General features: G+C 40.0%; 1 protein-coding gene across 5 annotated transcripts in view; it reads right to left on the bottom strand.

Annotated features, from left to right (window-relative positions):
* Window positions 1-21,683, bottom strand: part of DMD (dystrophin) — a gene marked incomplete at its 3' end in the record, with an annotated part of 1,946,774 nt that overhangs the window by 756,207 nt on the left and 1,168,884 nt on the right. The window lies entirely within an intron of this gene.

Genomic DNA, 21,683 nt, shown 5'->3' with positions numbered 1-21,683 from the left:
AGCAGGCATAATAAATGTACTCTCAAAATCAGGATCAACAGTAAGAAACAACTGACCCCAACTACATCAATACAATGATGTCATCTATACCAAGGGAAAGGGGAAGGGGAGTTCCACTCTGTGGATATTCACCATTTATAACTTGTAAACTGTCTAACTTTCACTCCATAGGTGGCTTTAGTTCTTTTCAATTAATCTTTTTAAAAAAAATCTCATAATGATCCAGTAAGATATACCTGTCAAGTACTGATGTGAAGAGCTCCCTGAATTGGGCGAACCCCCAAGGTAATTCTGACGGCTGAGTTGGCCAGACTCAACAAGCCACCGTGTATGACAGATCTGGCACCATTTGTGTTTTCAATCTGGGACTGGCCAGTATGTCCTCTTGGGTCTTATGGTCTTTGTTTATAAAACCCAGGGATCGGATCAGGTGATCGTTAAGTCCTTCACGCTCTTAGGTTTACTCTAGGTCAACCTACCTTGCACACTAGCCTTACTACAGGAAATTTAAAAAATTCCATTTCCAGAAGTCAGAATTTCTGCATGTGGGTTCTAGGCATACCTATTTTTATTATTATTATTATTTTTTTAGAGCTTTCTAGGCAATTCTCCCAATGTGTAGCTAAGATTGAGAACTACCTCTTTGAAGCCCCTCCTTGTTGTCAATTGAGTGAATGAAGCATATATTAATTTCAGAGCCATAAAATAATTTTCTTTGCATTTTTTGCCTGAAGTGATATATTTCTAGAATCAAGATATGTGCACCTATTTTTAAAGGGCACATGGCTTGTTAAAAAAAAAAAAAAATCACAACCTAATGCAGCGATTAATATTCCAAATTTTCCACCAATTTTCAGTATTGCTTACTATTTTCGGGCGTGGATGGCTCCACAGTTCAAGATTTCTGCATATTTAAAAGCAGTTGCCTAAAGCATATTTTAGTCTGTCAGTGGATGTATATTCTTCCTGCTTTTAATAACAAAAATTTCATTTTAAGTGATAATCCCTAAAAAGGATTTCCTGGCAGAATAGTTTATATCATAAGAGCATATGGGAGTTAAGAATAATTATTCAGAGAGTATCTTTCTCCAAAGAGCTTAAAGCACTTTATGGAATTCATCTAATTAATGTTCACACTATATTCATGAGAAGGCGGTGGACAGTGAAGCCTAGATGGCTCTGAAGTGAACTCCTGTTCCATTCAGTGGCAGGCTGAGAACCCAGCTCCACGACGCACAAATGCAGGGTTTATACAGTTTACCACTGTGCATCAGTCTGTGACAATAATTACAGTGAAACATCAAAATGAAGAGGAAGAAATTTGCTAAATTAACTGAGTTATTTTTCCCCAGGCTTTTACATACCCAAACACTTAATAAAAACAATATATGTTACTCTAAAAATTCCAGATGCCCTAGCATTAGATAAATACAGTCAAAATCTGCTTAAAATGTGGGACTTCCCTAGTAGACCAAACAATATTTACATTGCTTTTCCTTCATAAAATAAATGGCAAGCATTGTCAATATGTGTGGGCCTATTTACATAGCCTTAACTATTACAAAATATGACTGTGTACTTTTATCCTAGACAGCCTGATAGATGAATTGTAATATCACAAGAAAAGCATTCATTAAATGTACACCTGTAAACACATTTTGATGAATAAAGGATATATAAAAATGGCATTGAGTAGTAATTAAAAACAGGCTGATTTAAAAAAAACAACACACACAACTTAGTATCTTTTTCCTATTTCAAATCATTCCATAGCTGAGCTTTCCCACTGGGATCACTTCTTACCCTGCCTGACCTGATTCCCTTAACCTGGTCAGATTTTCTCTAGAATAAAATTAATAAAAGAACTCACAGAAGGCTTACAATTTCATTAAAATAGATAAAAAAAGTTCTGCCTTCATAAAAATTTCACTGGCAAACTCAAAGGCACAAAAGAGTACTTTTAAATTCTACAATGCATGAACTGTGAAATCTCCTTTTATTTTAAAAACAAAGTATTTAGTAAATAGCATTATTCGTCTTTCCAGATAGTCACGCCATGCTGACAGAAGATGGCATAAGGACAACAGTTCTCCCTCAAAGACATTTTTTGTACCTTCTGACATTATGTGTACATTTGAGACATGCTCAATTTATCTCCTCACTTTGCTCAGGGGGGAATTCACTGGCAAATATATCCTGCCTGAAAGCAGAGACTCGACTCAGATGATTATCAATATAAATAAAAAGTAATCAAATCTATTCAGAGGAGTGCAAGCAGAGGCATCAATAAAACAATGGTAAAATGGCTTAATGTTTATCCTTTTAGACAATACCTAGTACTCATTGCTGACTCCATAATTCCCCATTTAAAGTACCCATTTGTTAATTTTAGCATTGAATCTCTTGGAGTTTATAATGCCATCAAAGAAAGGTACTCCTAGTAAATGTATTTTTTACCTATATCCAACATACTGCTGAAAATTAGAGACTTTTGCATGAGAAACTTATCCTAAAAGTAACAGCAATACCATCTAAAGTTGTCATATAATTTAAATATAAAGCATTGTATAAAATAAAACAAAATAATACCATTTCTATGTGGATTTACCCTTTTGAGTAGGGCTAATCCTAATAATTGAGTGCCTATCTGCTTTTAAACAGAAAAAATATATATATAAAAGGGAAAGTGTCCAAGTTATTTTTGAATTGTCATTTCTAACATATAATAACTATTACCTTACAGTTAGCTCTACTTTTCTAGAGTAAGTCTAGGGACTAATTGGACAGTTTTAAAACAGTCCCCACCCCCATGTCCAGGAAAAGTAGGGAATTGCAAGGGCCAAGCTGTATAGCACATCAGTTAGGAAGTTTCTTTTTGAACTCCAGAGGGCTCCGTATTACAGACTGTGATAGTGGATGGCCAGTGGTTGAGCAAATTCCTAATGGGTAAAAGCATCTCTGAAATAGCTTAGGCATCATATGGCACAAAATTGCCATGATGGTGTCAACAGCAACAGTGTCCCAAGTGGAATTTCGCTCAGAAACAAATTCCTTTCCGATTGGTTCCTTCCTAACACGGGTTCCTATTAGTTGCAAATCTTCACCACACCTCTCTGGAGAATAGGTATGCGATATCCAGAACTGGAGATTTTTTTTTCCCCCTCAGAAGAAAGTTACAATTTTGAATATACTTTTTGGGGTGGAGGCCTCTCCAAATTATGTGACCCCGTAATGACCAGATGCTTAAAATCTCTCTGAACAGATAAGAAGGTAGTTTCCAATTGTGTATCTTGAAAAACCCATGTGCAATTAAAAACAGATACAAAAATGCCTTTTGGACGCATGACTTGTAGAATATGAGAGCCAGAAAGTGAACTTGTAAAACACTGGAAACTGCCTTCTACACTGTGAAGACAAGAGTTATTCTAATCACTTAGATGAACTCTACTTAATGTCGTTATTAGAACAAATGAAAGGTCAAACATGAAATGCTGAACCGTCTAAAAACAGTGCTCTGTAACTTCCCCCTTACCCCAGGCATTTATGGCCCTGGCCGCGTGGCTCGGTTGGTTGGAGAGTCGTCCCGTGCGCCACAAGGCCGCAGGTTTGGTCCCCGGTCAGGGTGCGCGTGGGAGGCAACTGATGGGTGTTTCTCACATCGATGTCTCTCTCTCTCTCTCTCTCTCTCTCTCTCTCTCCCCCCCTTCCTCTCTCTAAAATAAACATATCTCCTGGTGAGAAGAAACACAAAACAAAACAAAACCAAACCCCAGGCATTTATGTATAAACATGAGAAACCCAAAGGAAATCCTCATGGGTTACCCTTAAAGGCCAATTCTTACGTATTTTGAATTTAAGAGTCAATGTGTGTTCCCTTGAGAAGAAAACTCTCTCAGGAGATCTTTTACTATTTAAAGGAATTTTTTTCTATTATAAGGCTACTCTCGATAAGATAACACCAATAACCCTGATGATATTCAAGTTTTAGCCCTTGGTTAACTTTTTGCTTTATAACATACCAAATAATCACATTGTATAGGAGCTCTGCTTGCCAATAGATTAGCCTCTAGCCACATGTGGCTCTATAAATTTAAATTAATTAAAATTAAATAAAGTTAAAAATCCAGTTCCTCATTCCCAAAAGGCACATTTCAAGTGCTCAACAGCCACATTATAGAGTATTTCTAATACTGCAGAATGTTCTATTAACTGAGCTGGTTTAACACTGCCCGTTTGTCTGTCTCTTCCACGAGGAGCTATGGCACATCAGATACATACTGGCACATACAGATGCTCAGAAAATAGAGCCAAGGAAGAGATCTTACCACCACCGACACCACCATGTGGATATTCTAGATCTTATATGTACATGTTTGCCAGGGGCTGAGTGGGGAGGGGACTGACTGCAACTGAGGTATGAGGAAACTGAGGTGACAAAAATATTCTCTATCTTGATAGTCGCCGTTACGTGACTACACTTGCTGGTCAAAACTCATCAAACTGTACGCCCCAAAACGGTGACTTCTATCGCATGTGACTTGTACCTCAATTAATGTAAAAGGAACTGGAAAGTGGGGGAAGGTGCTTCTATTTCAAAATTGGATCCTTGAGTTTTGGAGTAAACAGATGAGACAATACTGCTGCTAAAAGGAAAAGTCAGACACATTTGACAATCAGTAGGAAGCATCAGGTGGGTCTCAGGGTGTCAAGCGACTTAGGGGTACAGATTTCTAAAACTGATGTGGGATACATACTGCTCAGGGAAGGCGCTAGAAGGTCTCACTGGGCAGGTCCCCCATTCTCACCCCCACTCCACTGACTCTAATCATTTTTGATTTCGCCATCTGTTCCCCCTGGCACAGCAAAGGTTCAAAAAGAACAGTGACAGCTTCAATAAGCTTGTCTTAGGTGATATTTTTTAAATCAGAGGGAAAAAAATTCTATTGATTCAATCCACTATTTGAGTACTTATTTGTGACATATATACATGGCTATACTGGTCTGTCTTGGTTTCACTGATACTGTACGGATCTAAAACAGTGTGGCTTGAGAAATATGTGTGATCAATTCTGTTTCCACACTGCACAAAAATGAAGACTGTCACACACCTGCCATCCTGAGACACTCTGAGGGTTAATTAGGAATTGAGATCATGATTTCTTGATCTCATTCCCTGGAAACTAAGCCTTGTGACAGAATATGACAAGCAGTGTGGCATGGACAAGGCAAGATGAGATTTCTGCAAGCTGTTCCTTTCTGGGTACAGCAAGAACCCGACTGGAGATTTCCATTTGAAGAACCTCCCGCCCACCATGACAGTTGAAGCCCGACCCTGCCTGTTAATCTTCAGAGCAGAATGCAAGGCACATCTGTTGACACTGTCCTTTTATTTCAATAAATGCCGGTCACTGTCTCTCTCTGGTGTCTTTTAATTCAACGCCATTACTCTGCGTTTGTTCTCTACGGTGAGGTTTATCACAAAGGGTGCGAAGGGAATGATTTATGCACTAAAAGGTATGTCTCTGCTCATCAGAATAAATTATCCTTAGAAGGGTCTGCAAAAACAATCCCATCTACTCTTCTTGAATAGTGAAAAAACTACTGAAAGGGCATTGAGGGGCTTAAATCTCTTTCCCAAAGAATGGAGCCCTTCATGGTCATCTACCTCCCAGGGCTGGAAGAAATACTGATGTTCCCTCACCGAGAATATAGAAGGTAACATGCCACCTTTATGTCTAGCAGTGAAAATTCTCAAGTTAAACTTCTCCATCACAAAATTAAAAAAAAAATGTTTGTTAAATCTACGATGGGAGCTAGTGTCCTTTTCGCTCTCATTGCAGTCTATGAGCAGCACAGGTATGTCGGGGGCCTCTGCTGTTTTGTTTTTGTTTTTTAATACAGGGATGGTCTGTTTGTCTTCCAGGAAGGACTGAGCCCTAGTCCCATAGATAGCAACAGTCCACACGGTGAACATAATGCATCAAATTTAGTTTGCCCGTATTTCCCTTCCATCCACTGACCTCTCGTTGAAGAGGTAATCTGTTTTATATGAGATTTAAAGTGATGAAATGAGAAAGCAGCTACAAAGTACCTAGTCACTATGTCCATAATAGGCAATTAATAAGTGAGAGCTTTACTGTTAATAATATTATTGTTCTTACTCTATTAAAATTTGCTCTTGAAACTGGTTTATTCATATCTAGTTTCCTCCATATGTATGGTTTCATCGAGACTTCCTGGCTCTATAGAAAGTGTTACTTTATTTGTACAGAAATTATTTCTTTAGCTAGTTGTGGCACATAGTTTGGAAGTGAAGTCTATTTTTTTAGTTGTTCTCTGCCCCCAGAGCAAAGCAAAATTTCAATTTAACTTGGCAAACAGGCACCGTTTTTAATTCCCAAATAAAGCCATGCATAAACAAAAACTAACCCAAAGAGGTTCTTGACTTAGCTCTGCTATTATGTATCTTCAACCAGATAACTGAACTTAAGAAATGGAGCTCAGTGTCTTTGTCTGTTAGGGGAAGTGGTTGAACTCAATGACACCTAATGTCCCTGCCATCTCTAAATTTGTTTGTTATATGACTAAGTAAAATTGCTGAGTCATAAAGTGTTTGAACAATTTTAGCACCCCAGACTGATATACCCATGGAGTTAGGATTTTGGCAAACTATTTTAATGTTATAATGGACAGTGCTGAAAATTATGAGCCATTCAAAGCAAAACTTTACCTAGCTTATTCCGGGCATGGTTTTTAAAAGATAGTCTTATTTTTCTCAGGATTATTTATCCCATTGCTTTTCTTATAATATTTGGGTGATAACTGCTAAAGGAATAATGGTGGATCTTAGACTTGGAAGAAACATAGAATTTGGGATTATCGATCTTGCTTGCCTTAACAATTTTTAAATTATCGAAACCATTTTTGTGAGAAAAATGCCATCAGTTAACATCACATTTGTTCACATCTGAAGGTTTATGTTCCTATCCTTATACCCATTCAGTTCTCTCTCACTATCTTCATTCCCTCAGACATTCTCCCCTTCAGTGTAGCTGCAAAAATTCCTTCTGCCCACACCACCTCTTTAAAAATACGGAGTATTTGAAAAAACGTATTTTTGGTATATACATAAGTATTTTGCACAAAGATATGAACACATTTCTCATACAGCCAAATTCTGCTTGAGGGTTTTAATTTTCTAGATTCAGCCATTGTCTAAGGAAAGTAAGGGACACATTCTAGAGAGAAAATAATGACAGTGACAGTGCTTTGAACTCGCATAACTTCCAAAGTCTTCAGTTTATAAATTTCTTATTGTTTCATTTAATTTTGGCAATAATTCTGAGACATAAGTAGGCAATCCTATTTTATAAAAAAGAAAGAAAAAAGAAAGCAAGCTAAACAAACTAAGATTCAGTAAGTTAACTTATTTAAGGCCATGCGCCTAGTTCGTGGAAAAGGTATTTTGACTTCAAGTTCAAAATCCTTTGCACTACACCAGTTACCCCATTTACATCTAGAAACACTACCGAAAACTGCATGCTTAAAGTATTTTTGTTTTTATTCCTAAAGCATATTAACCATATATATAAAAGATATTACACGTTGAGAATTAGTGGTATGAAACTGTGACAAAACCAACAAGATGCAAACTACAATAGTTTTATAGTAGCTGTATCTCTCTCAATACATTTAAGGATGAGCAGTTTAACAGGAGATGGGTTAAAAGCAACTTTCAGTCCTAAGAAAAACTCTGTTGTTTGTTTGATCCATGGATATATGGCTCTCCATTGACCTCATTCATGTATGTATTTTAGAAAGAGATATGTTCCAATCCTGAAATCAAACGAACCTTAAAGAAATAGGACCTCAGGAAAATAACTCCCTCTACCGAGTTTAGGATGAACGTGTCCATCAGCATTTTTCCCCCCTTTTCATTTGAAACCTGTGTTGAACAGTTACAGAACATGTTTCCCTTGTTTGCTGATCCCAGTTTTATTGTCACATCCCTTTTCTGCCAAACAAAATGCAGTAGGGTTCAATAGAAAGAGTGTTCCAAATCTTTCATCATCATGAAAAACATAGTACCTTGACCTTGTATTTAAAGTTAAATGGAATGGCATTATAAAAATTAAATTGGTTCTTGCTCATTTCCATAATATCCTCTAAAAAGGCTTGCCTAGCCTAGAGTGGATGTCCTATTTCTTTATCTTTCTTGATGACCTCTCATGCCTGCAAGTCAGCTCGTTTTTCTTTGCTGAAGACTGCACCCCACTGCTGCATGCACTCTAAAAGTTCCATTAAAATCTAGGGCATCATCACTCATTCTTATCTGCAGCAGGCTGCTGAACAGCACCATACCGGCGACTGCATGCAAACTAGCCTCAAAGGACAGTATTAGTTATGTATATTGTCATCCCGTAAGGAGAAGGCTTCCACCTGGATCCTACCTTGTCTCACAAAGCGCATCTAACCTTTCGAACATGGCTCCCAGAGTCAGTGCTATGAAAGGGTCTCTTCACCGGCAAGCATTACTTAAAAAGCAATTTAGCAGCAAGAAATTAGCTTTTTATAGGACACCCTTTATTAAACTCCGTGTGAGATGAGCTAGCATCCTGAATTTCGCCTCGCACCCACTGAGATCACGCAGGCCAAAAGTAGTTTCATTTTAAATACTGTACTATAGAAAAATTATATCTATTCCCCCTCTGGTCTGGATGAATTCTTTCTTGGGATGGCTGTGTTATTAGGATCGTGAGGACTGAGAATTGAACAATGGGCTAGGATTCAGCACGGCTCTTGTTGCCCTGAAAGGTGAAGTATCTACACCTCTCATTCAAGGAGACATTCTCTAACCACTGAGGATCGCTCACTGGTTGGTGACCTCGGGGACTGCTCACTGGCTGGTGACAGAGATGGGGAGGATTGATGGCAGAGCCAGAGCTGGGGCAAAGATTAGAAATTAGGAATATTAGCACCTTTTACTTTTTATATCAAACATCATTGCTCTATACAAATAACAACATTTTTGTGGAAATGGTCTTTGATGTCAAATATTATTGTCAAACTTTGGGACTAATTTCTCCACTTTACATGGTAACATGCAATATCACTAAATAGTATTAATAAAATACCCATATGTATAATACTCTGGTTTTCTAACAAAGCATCACACTTGTTATTTTTCTTTTCTCACCCAAGAATTTTTTTTTTTAGTTGATTTTGAGAGAGAGAAAGAGAGAAACATTGATCAGTTGCCTCCCCCAAGAGCCCCAACCGGGGACAGAACCCCACAATCTAGGTGTGTGCCCTGACCAGGAATCGAACGCACCACCTTTCGGCACATGGGATGATGCTCCAACCAACCCAGCGACCCGGCCAGGGCTTCCCTATCTGCTTTAATGAAGCAGTGCATGTGCCAGACTGAGGAACATTCTTACGATTTTGCCTACTTAAATCTTCCAATAAGCCTTGGCTCTGGGGGAAGGCAGGCGTGGTTATATTTGCAATGAAAGCACAGGTAGTTATTTCAGGTCTCTGAGTTTGTAAGGCCACCATGTAGGCCTCCCCTGAGCTTGTGTCAGGGTTAGTCTGTGGGCCCTTTTTTGGCCACACTTTCCTCTTTTGGTCATAAATCAATCCAAAGGATCCAACCTTTTGGTTGGATAAAGTGGTCCCATGGTGCTAGGAAGGCTCATTCCTGGGAAATCTCAGAGTCAGCGTTTGTCTTGCTGACTCTGGTCCGTTGGGCATGGGGCAACACCACAACCTTGGACGGAAGTCAAGGCCACGTTTTTCTCAAAAGTGAAAAGCAGGTAAACAGAAGGCCATCAGGTCTTATGGGCATTCGATAAAAAAAAATTCTGGCCTGGCTGGCGTGGCTCAGGGGTTGAGCATCGACCCAGGATCCAGGAGATTGCAGTTCGATTCCCGGTCAGGGCACATGCCCGGGTTGCGGGCTCCATCCCCAGTGTGGGGCCTGCAGGAGGTGGCCGATCAATGACTCATCATTGATGTTTCTCTCTCCTCTCTCTCCCTCTCCCTTCCTCTCTCTGAAATCAATAAAGATGTATTTTAAAAGGCAACAACATTCTGGATCATTTCTAGCCTATAAGCTATCATGATCCAGGTTTTGCTGTCTGTCTCACTTCTGGGTTTTGCATCTAGTATAACACTTACCTATCGTGTGAGAGCACACCGCATACCTTTTCCGTTTTCATAGTCTGACCATGAGTGAGTTCCCACTTACTATGCAAAATTACCAACTATTTTAAAAGTTTGCTTTCAGCATCAGTTCACCACCCAGATATACATGAATCTTGGTGCCAAAAGCTGGTGGACTTTAAGTCCAAAGATTGACTAATGGCAAAGATTTCAGGCAGAAGACATGGCGGCACCAGGGATGGGGAAAGATCGCTTTTTAAGCCAATGACCCACTTTCCAGTGACTGTTTTGTCACCTGTTATGGATGACAAAAACAGTTGACTTTTGAGGTTTTACCATTGGTGACCTCAAATCTTAAAAATAAGAACAAAATCCCTCAATATCTGGCTAACAGTAAAGTCTTTCATTTGCTTAAATGATAACAAGTTTGTTAGTCTAAAAGTAGTCTAAAAATTTCAGACTATTGAAGAATTTCATTCGCTATATAATATAATGATGACAGTTTGACATGCATATAAGATATGACTCACCAAGAACAAATGTAGAATTATCTCCTGCATGTAAAAATTTGGAGACAGGCTGCTGGTACAGCTCAGGACCATTTGTTCCTGCCCAACTGAGAGCATAGGGCATGGTAGACTTGGATGTGACTTTGAGCAAAAATACACCTTGAGTAAGCCGGGCAGCTTGCACCTCTGAGAAGTGAGCATAGAGGTTCTCTCCTCAAAGGCATTCCCTTCCCACCACAGGTGATTAGCAATAAGAGTAGGTGATAGAAGTCGGAACAGAATGTTTTTACAATGGATATAAAGAGAGTAACACGAATACAGAACCGTGGAGCTTTGACGAGAAAGAAAATGATGCCTAGCATTTACTGAGTATCTCCTATGTGCCAAACACTGTTATTCCTTTTTCACACATATCTTAATTTCATTCCAACAACAATTCGGTAAGATAAGCAGCAGTAGCCTATTTTACAGATGAGGTACTTGAGGCTCACAGGGGTTAAACAACTTGCTGGAACCACAGTATGTGTGGATTTAAACTGTGACCTTCCCCTCTTCTCGTCCCCTTTGACTAAAAGGCCTCACAATGTGGCCGTACAACAAGACGAAAAGACTCGAAAGTCTGGGTACGAAAAGGAAACAAAACTATGAAAATTTTTAAGTGCTGACTTCATCAAGCCCCTGAAGTGATGTATAAAATATAAGTGCTACAAGGGCCAGCGTTAGGAGAAATCAGAGAAGCTTTCAGAGTGATGCTTTCAGCTGAACCTGAAGGATTAAAAGCAAAGCAAGGTATCATTGGCCATGTGGGGGAAGAAGCAGGACTTCCAGCACGAAGCATGGGGATGACGGTTCTAACCAGAAGCAGGGAAGGCGGAAAGCTTGCTCGAAGGCCGAGTGTGAAAATCGGAATGCGTGGACAAACTTGAGGAAAGCCACTGATATTTTGGAAGCTGGCCACTGATATAATGAACCTGATATGTTTGTTAGGAAGGTTAGTTAATAAAATGGTGGTGTGGTAAGACTGGAAAGGGGCCCTGATGGGAGGCTAACTAATCCTATAACCAAGCGTGAGATGAGCCATTCCTAGATACAGACAGAAACAGCTCTGAAAGGGTCACCAGTGGCTGCTATTCCTGGGGGTCTCTGGCAAACATGTAGCCCTCAAATCTGGCTTTTTAAGTACCTCCATTACAGTTAGAGGGTGTTTTTTGTTGTTGTTGTTGTCGTTGCTTTGTATCACACAACTTCATTATAATTTTTTTCTTCTTCTGAGACACAGCAAAGTAGCAATGTACATTTTTAAATTCCTGGAATCGATGCATATGCTTAAATTTATAGGTTATAAATATTTTTAAAAGTTCCTTCATGATTCACTTATTTTCATTGACTGTGTAGTCAATGAAAATGAGTTTTTTATTCTCGAAAGAAAATTGAAAGACATTCAATTTTTCTTTGGTATTAAACAAAACATGACTCTATGGGCCTGAAAGGGTTAATACAATCAATGCAATTTTAAAAGTGTGTCTTACTCTCAGATGGTACCCAATTCACACTACTATCTTAGTTTAATACATTTAGAGGCTCCGAGGAGTTCTTGGAAACAAGTTGCTACACAGTCACGGAGTATTATAATCATTATTAATTGCAGTATTTTAAAGTTCACACCAGATTAAGCTTCCAAGAAAAAAAGACCTACATTTATTTGAAAGGTCACAAAAATTTATTTTACTTATCCAAACGCATGGCGGTAAAAATAGAGAACGTCTAATGAAATCCAGCTCAACTGCGTAGGTAGCGTGGTACGGTGGCAGCGACCCACCGCATTTTGGTCCCTCCGCTTACTAATGGTGGGATCTTAGCCATGGGACTTCATCTTCATATGCCTCAATTTCTCAGCTGTAAAATGGGAACTATAATAATGCTTATTTTAGCACACGAGGACAAAGATGCCATGCTGCACTTGCAGCAACTAGAATGACTCCTGACACACAGCAGAGGCTCAAATATGTTTAAATTAATAAATGAATGGATGGAGGAATTAAGGAATACTGCAAGTATTTGGTAAATTGAAGCATATAATTTGAATACTGTATCTACAATGGAAATAACCCTATAACGCTGTGCTACTGCCCATCTCTTCCCAAACCCACAGTCAACGACATCACGTTGGCAGCTTACAATTGGCCACCCCGGTGCACAATGCAATATGCAGATCATGAATCAGAGAAATGTACACTTGAAACCTACATGATCCTATTAACCAATGCCACCCCAATAATTTTCACAAAAAACAATAAAATAACAAAGGGACCAATTGAACAGAAAGAAAACTAACCATACAGGAGTATTTGTGCCACAAATTTGGCAACTGCTACAAATCAGACCCTCTCTCCCCCAAGAGCCAGCTGTTGAACATTTACCAACACACCACTCTTTCAGATCTCTGCTATCTGGACTATGCTCACTTTGGTCTCTTCTGTCTCCTCTATACCTGAAATACTTGCACCATCCAAACAATTCAGGCTCTCTGGGTCATTGCATAACCACCATCTTGGCTTGAAATACTGCCCTCCGAGAAATACACATCACCCTGCAGCTAATTCTAACTCCTTGAGAACAGTCTGACTCCTCCAAGTTAGACTTGGGTGCCTCTTCCATGTGTTAAGCTACTGCTTAGTTATAGTCTCTGTGCCTTGCTCCTACAGGAGCTACTCAATGAATGATATAGTTCTATGAATGACTAAATAAACCCAGTTTGGCTTTATATGTGCTGGCAACACAGGAAAAGTTAACTGGATTATTAGTCCAAGAAATACAGTGAACAGAGCACAACCGTTCTTACACAGGCACTCTTGTCCTGACATACATTTCTGAATGTAAGTACGGGAATCCCTTACACTAATCTACACAATTAGTCCTAACGCTGCTGGCAGATTCATAGACATTCACATGAATGATCATCAGTTTAAGACAAATAGTTGATGACTGACAGATCGAGTCACTATTAATAACTGTCTGGTATTTTTATTATGACTACATGACAGTGACATTTGAAGTCATCTCTGTTTGGTCTAAATATCTTATTTACAAACCAGCCGCTTACAGGGCCAGTCAGAATGGCTCACTGAGCAAACATTTCTCTTGCATCTCTGTGCGTGAACCATTCCAAACAAAAACTGTATTATTCCTGTTCCTCACTACTGCCTCGCACAGCTCAGATGTTATACCAGTAATTACCTATATCCTTTAAGATCCATTTCCATTCATGTCCTCCTACAAACTACATTTCCCAGGCGCATTTGCCAATTAACCTCTAGATGGAGTTGGCAGATGTGAGGAACTAGTGGGGGTATGGAAAAGGCAGGGGAAAGGGAGAATTCAGGTTATTTCTCCCTTTCCCAAATCTGGAGGGTATTTTCTGGCAGGGGCTGAATCTCCTCTGGTGTTAAAGCTTCCTAGCCTCCTGCTGGACACACCCTCCTGTTTCTAAAGCTCCAGCCAGAAAGTTCCCACCTGATTCTAACTCCCACCTGATGATCTCTACTCTCGAAATCCAGTACCATCAGCAGGCGCTCAAGCCCCCAGGCATGGCAGTGGGAGCAGCTTCCTGCTATGGCTAACTCCTAGGTTGTTTTCCCATTTCTTGTTTGCCTTCTCAGGTCTTCCATCATCTGTGTAAGCAACTGCCTCTATTCCTCTCCCTCTTGGAACTATTTAGAGCAGTTTCCATCATCACCGTCATTATTTGGTTTGGAACTATTTTTTCTTCATGACACTACTGTCTCCTTAGGTGATGAAAATCAAAATCCAAGTATTCGGAACCACCTTTGGATTCCTATTTCATCTTACCCCTCAAGTCTAATCAGTTGCCAACTCTCATAATTCAACTTCTATGATCTTTCCATGCCCACTCCTCAGATACTAGCTTGAAACACTGTTTCTTGCCTGAAATATTGCACTATCTGCTCATTGGACCCTCTGCCTTCGCTTCTTTCCCATCTCGTTCACTAGCAACGTGGACCCCAGAGCTTACTGGAGCTATAAATGGATAGAAAGATAGAAGGGATTGTTGTAAGATTTCAAATGAAACAATAAGGGGGATTAAATAGTAGCAGCTGTCAATAAGGCTGGCCATCACAGACTGGAGACGGAGGTAGTCCTGGATTCAAGGTATCAGCAGGAATTTTACCAAAGTTCGGGCAATTTCACTCCAGTTCTCTTCCTTTATTGCACCCCAGCTACACCCTAGGGATCAGTCTCATTTGGTTCTGCAACTAACTGGCTGCTACAGCTCATTCAATTTCGGCTCCCCCATAATTTTGATTTGTACATAGCATTCACGGCTACACTTGAAGCTCTATAGCTTCTGTACCTGCTGTGAGATTCTTTGGTTTCCCATTTCTACAAAAAGATAGAAATCTAATTGGGCAACTTGTTTAAAAACATTCAAGTATGGTTGGCATACAATATTGTATTGGTTTCAGGTGTACAACATAGTGATTCCACATTTATATACCTTATAACATGATCCCCACGGTAAGTCCATTAACCATCTGTCACCACGCAACTTATCTTTTGATGCCAAGCCCTGGGTCTCATCAGCCAAGGGGAGAGCAGAGTTATGTGGGATCTGAACCCATCCTTTTACAAGGACTGCACACAGGGCAGTTCCCTTAGAAAACCAGTGATTATTAAATTTAGTATCCAAACCAGGGTTCTTTTGAGAGTGAGAGAGAGCACAATAAATAACCACACAGGAAAAACAAGCATAAACTGGTATATTTCTGAGCAAACTGCAACTTATGGTCACCATTATGACAGACAGTCAGGCATTATAAATTGGGTCTATTACCACTGGTTGGTTTTTCTACTTCTGTTTATATTTATCCCGAATATCTCTTTTTCAATGTGGAATGCCAGTCACTCCACCCAATACTGGCCTAATCCTATCGGTACCTCACATGTGTGCCCAAATGTCTATTCCTCCAAGAAGCCTTCCTTGATTTATCTAGCAAAAAAAATGAATCTTGTTTTATAAACTTAAGAGCAATTAAACTGTACATTCCAGGGCCCTTGTTTTCTATCCCACAGTATATTTTTTCATGTGTCTTATCTGGCCTAATAGGTGCAGGCTCTTAGAGGATCTGAGTCATATTGATACATGTTTGTATATTCCAAATTGCCTAGAGCTGGTGGCCAATGAATATTCATTAAATGAATGATTGTTGAGTTCTGAAAACATCACTCTTGCCATTATTGTCTCAGGCTCACCCAATTATTCCGGATCCTGATGTCTATGAAATGCAGAAAAGATAAGAGTTTGATCATGTCTAGATTAGAACAGTGGTGAGATAAACAGAAATGAGAAGACTGGAAGTTACCATATTTACATGGTCTTAAGAATGTTAAACTGGAAACAAATCAGACCGAGGACATTTTGTTCTGAAGAGATAGGAAATCACAGATAATTGAAAGAAAAAGAATAAATTCAGTCCTCAATCGGTACCTGTTTGAACACACAATTTATTCTGGTCTATCTAATTTGTATATCTCTTGGTTTCTATAGTTTAAAAAATCATTTACAAGTTCAATTTAACCTACATGGAAATCATAGTGCATATCAGCCTTTCTATTTCTTAAAGTACTTCCTTATGAAAAGTTCTGATATTTTAGAGGATGTCTTAATTGTTATAAAATAAAATGCAGTTAAATCATAAAAGTTCACTTATATTTAGTTGAGAAGCTTTAAAGTCTCTTCCACGTTGGTCACTAAATATTATCATGTTACATAACTTCAATAAAATAAAGCATCATCTTATTATGTTTTAATTTTAATTTTTTTATTTTTTCTATTACCATGTAGCCCCTCTATGCCCTCTTCTGCCTCCACCACCCCTCCACACTCACCACACTGCTGTCCATTTCCATGAGTTCTCACTTTTTTTCTTTTTTTGCTTAATCCCTCTACCCCCACCCCCACATCCCCACCCCCACCAGAGCTGTCAGCCTGCTCCCTATCTATGATTTTGTCTCTATTTTGCTTAGTAGTTCAGATAAAAATGCAGATAAACTGACCAATACTTTAGGTGTAGGATCAATAATAGCTTTTAATTTTTTTAGTATTTTCAAAATAACTGCATATCCAGGAATCTAAGCATTGGAACCTGACCCCTCGGGCCTCATCCAAATCAGGAATCTAAGGCAAATCTGGGCTTTTCAGCACAACTATAGTAGATTCGTTTTAATCCCAGAGCCATGTCCCTTTTAGGCGCCACATACCACAACCTTAGACAAGCTGCTTAACACACAATTTTCTCATCTGCTAAGCAAGGGAGATCCACGCCATCTACCTCCCAGGACTGATGTGATTTTTTAAAAAAATCAGTCAATCTGATACTAAGTAAGTATTCAATAAACAGTGCTATTATAAAATATATGTAGAAACCTAGGTGATTTCATAGATCTCTTCTACTTCTATGGCATTATACTCCCAGACATCAAGTCATATTTAACAGTTAAGCCATGAACAATCCCTATTAAACAACTGTTAGTTATTACCAGGGATAGAAAGATGTGCCAAGTCCTCAGCTCATCACAAATTTAGATGAACTGTTTCAGTATATTCATTTGTAATCACAAAGTAAAAAAAATAAGTACACATTGGTTGTAAAATTGGATACCCCCAACTATTTGCAGTAGGGATTCGGTGGTGGGGGCAATTTACGAAGGCTGGAAAGAATTACCAGTTTTTGAAGGAGGTAGAGTTTGAGTTTGCCCTTAAAGCAGTGGTTCTCATACTCACTGCCTGTTAAATGTCACACTGGAGGACTTTCTAAAAATCCCCACGCCGTGGCTTTATCAAGAATACCAGACTTCTGAAAATGGAATTCAGGCATCAGTATTTTTCCAATCTCCCTAGAAAATCAAGTGTATAATCAAGGCTGAGTACCACTGCCTTAAGGAAGGAGCGGGCTCTCCCTAAATGAGGAGGGCGCCAGGGATACCATTTCGGGGAAAGGAAGCCCCTGAAGGAAAGGTTCACCATGTGACAATGTACACCTTGAGTGTGCAGAAAGTCAGCAGCACAACTGATGGCCAGGAGGCAAGGTGGGGAGTAATAAACTCTTCGGAAAGGTTCTAGTTGGGGCAGATATTAGAGAGCTCGTGAGGTCAAAAAGAGAAGCTTAAATCCACTTAATTGAAATTCAGACTTTAACATGATAACTTAGTAATAAGACTAATAACAATACTACTATGCATACTCAAAATCACTCAAGAACACAATGTGAAATCAAAACACAAGGGCTAGAATATCTGACTTACGTTGGTCTCCGGTGGACGCGATGGCTCCTCAAGCGCAGGGCTCCTCAAGCCCCGGCTTTCGGCTCAGGTCTTTATATACTCTCACACACCTTAATCCTTTTAATTCTAGATTGGTGTGCCTCAGCCTTAGCTACTTTTTCTTTCCTTTTTATTGAATTCATTGGGGTGACATTGGTTAATAAAACTATATAGGTTTCAGGTGTACAATTCTATAATACATCATCTGTATAACGTATTATGTGTTCACCACCCCAAGTCGAGTCTTGTTCCATCACCACTTATCCCCCCATACCCTCTTTTACCTCCCCCACCCCCCTTTCGCTCTTAGCTACTTTTTTAAATGACCAATTCCTGTGTCCCACCTCCACAGAGTCTGATTTAATTGGCTTCTTGTGTGACCTGGGCCTGGAATAGTTAAAAGGGACCCTCATGTGATTGTAATATGCAGTCAAGCTGAGAACCAATGCTTCCAGCAACCCTTCCCATTTTGACAAGAATAAGAATCACTTGAAGATCTTGTTAAAGCCATTTTCTTGGCCTCACTCCCCAGAATTTTGATTTGCCAGGCTTAGGGCTGGGTCCAAGAATTTGCATTTCTAACAAGCTCTCATGTGATGCTGATCCTGCTGGCCCTTAAAAAGCAGTGCTCTGGTTCAGTGGTCTGCAAACCTGAGCAGGCATCAGAAGCCCGTGGAGGGTTAGTCAAAACTGGACCGCCAGGCCCCACCCCCAGAGTTTCCAATTGCCTAGATCTGGGGCAGGCCCCCTGCAGGTCTATCAAGTTCCCAGTGATGCTAATGCTAATGGTCCGGGCACCTTACTTTGAGAACCACTACTCTACACACAAAGTTATCACTCTATATATTTATTTCCTTTAACTCACTATTGGACTTCAAGACATTTTCACCTCTAAACACTTTATTATAGCACCCATGGATTACAGAAACAAGTACTTCGGCACAGGACATAAATATTCTCACTATTTACTTGGATGCACAGCTGCCCTGCACCCAGAGACCATCTGACAGCATTCACCAAATTGATGGATTGCGTATCGTCCATTCTGCTCCTTACCTAACAGTTCTTTTATTTAACTAATGACTGTAATTCTCATTAGATGCTGATGGAACATTAAGATTTTGTTTGTGCATTTTGAAAATTTATATGGAACCCAAAAAGCCCCCGAATAGCTGCAGCCATCTTGAGAAAAAAGAACAGAGTGGGGGGGATCACATTACTGGACTTCAAACTGTACTACAAAAGCCATTGTAATAAAAACTGCCTGGTATTGATACAACAGGCATATAGATCAATGGTACAGAACAGAGACCCCAGAAATAGACCCACGCCATTATGGTCAGTTAATATTTGACAAAGGAGGCAAGAGCATACAATGGAGTAAAGACAGTCTCTTCAATAAGTGGTGCTGGGAAAATTGGACAGATACATGCAAAAGAATGAAACTAGACCACCAACTTTCAGCATACACAAAAGTAAACTCAAAATGGATAAAAGACTTAAATGTAAGTCACAAAACCATAAAAATCCTGGAAGAAAACATAGGCAGTAAAGTCACAGACATTTCACGTAGTAGAATTTTCACTGATGCATCTCCTAGGGCAAGAGAAACAAACAAACTAAATAAATATATGGGACTACATCAAACTGAAAAGCTTCTGCACAGCAAAAGAAAACAGCCTCAAAATACAAAGGAACCCTAGGGTCTGGGAAAACATATTTGCCAAGGATGAATCTGATAAGGAGCTAATTTCCAAAGTGTACAAAGAACTCATACAACTCAACAACAGGAAGACAAACAACCCAATTAAAAAATGGGCAAAGGACCTGAATAGACACTTCTCCAAAGAGGACATAGGGATGGCCAAGAGACACATGAGAAAATGCTCAACGTCACTAATCATCAGAGGGATGCAAATTAAAACCACAATGAGGCATCGCTTCACCCCTGTCAGAATGGCTCCATCAACAAGTCAACAAACTACAAGTGCTGGCGAGGGTGTAGAGAAAGGGGACCCTAGTGCACTGCTGGTGGGAATGCAGACTGGGGCAGCCACTATGAAAAGCAGTGTGGAGGTTCCTCAAAAAATTAAAAATGGAGCTGCCTTTTGACCCAGTGATCCCATTTCTAGGAATATATCCTATGAATCCTGAAACACTAATCAGAAAGAATATATGCCCCCCTATGTTCATAGCAGCACAGTTTACAACAGCTAAGATCTGGAAACAGCCCAAGTGCCCATCAGTAGGTAAGTGGGTAAAAAAGCTGTGGGACATTTACCCCATGGAATACTATGCAGCTGTAAAGAAGAAGGATCTCGTACCCTTTGGCACAGCATGGATGGACCTGGAGAAAATTATGCTAAGTGAAATAAGCCAGGCAGAGAAAGGCAAACATCACATGATCTCACTTATACGTGGAATCTAAAGAACTTAATAAACTGATGAACAGAATAGATTCAATGACATGGAAGCATAGATGAAACTGACGGATGTCAGGGGGATGGAGGAGGGCGGGTGGGTGGAAGGAGAGAGAGTAACCAAAGAATTTATATGCATATATGCACAACCCAAGGACACAGACAATGGTGGGGAGAGGGACTGGGCAAGGGGATGGGACGGGGTGGAATGGGTCATTGGGGAGAAAAAGGGACACCTGTAATATTTTAAACAGAAATAAAATAAAACTACAAAAAAGATTTTGTTTGTGGAACCTGGCAAATTGTACTTGTGACAGGACATCAGTTGGTGAGCATTAACTAAGCGGTAACACAGAACCCTCAAGCTGGCCCAAGCAGCAGGTGCTGGTGCTGTTAGTAATGTTGCCATAAGGAGGCAGCGCGTCTTTTGGCCATTGCAGATATTTTGTGATTTAATTCATGAATGCCTTAAATTTATTTATTTATTTTTAAAAATATATCTTTATTGATTTCAGAGAGAGGAAGGGAAAGGAAGAGAGAGATAGAAACATCAATGATGAGAGACAGTCATTGATCGGCTGACTCTGCACAACCCTCGCTGGAGATCGAACCCGAAACCTGGGCATGTGCCCTGACTGGGAATCGAATCTCGATTTCCCGGATCAAGGACATCATAGGTCGATGACATCATAGGTCAACACTCAACCGCTGAGCTACACTGGCTGGGTTAAGTTTAGAGACCCATTAAATGACCCTATGTTCAGCAATCTTCAGCAGTCAAATTTTAGACCAAGGAAAGAACCTTTATTTTAGCCTGATGGGTAGCAATAACTCAAGGTTCTGGGAATTCTGCTATGTTCTGCCTCATCTAAATGTTCTTGTACTTTTTCTGAGGGCCTCTCTCCATTCCCCTCCTGCTTCTGGATCGCCCTTACCCACCTATTTGAAGATCCAGATTAAGATGTCACCACCTGCGCCAGGTCTTTCCCAAATGTCCTCTCCTCAGTCACGGTGCCTGCCTCTGTACTGCCTAGTTCTTGGTGTATTTCTGGCGCTTATTTCAATGTCTGAGGGCTGCAGATCATCCAGCTCTCCTCTCCAAACAGCACGAGCCCTGAGGACAGAGCCAGGCTCCAGCCTGTCGTTTTCTCTCCAGCACCTGGAGCAATGCCCAGCCGAGAGGAGAGACTTAGTTAACATCAACCACGAATTCGAGGCACGGACCCTCACTGTCTGCTATATTGGGAAT

The sequence above is a fragment of the Miniopterus schreibersii genome (assembly GCF_964146895.1).
Source record: "Miniopterus schreibersii genome assembly, chromosome: X".
NCBI classification, from domain to species: domain Eukaryota; kingdom Metazoa; phylum Chordata; class Mammalia; order Chiroptera; family Miniopteridae; genus Miniopterus; species Miniopterus schreibersii.
This window is presented reverse-complemented; position numbering and strand designations above follow the sequence as displayed.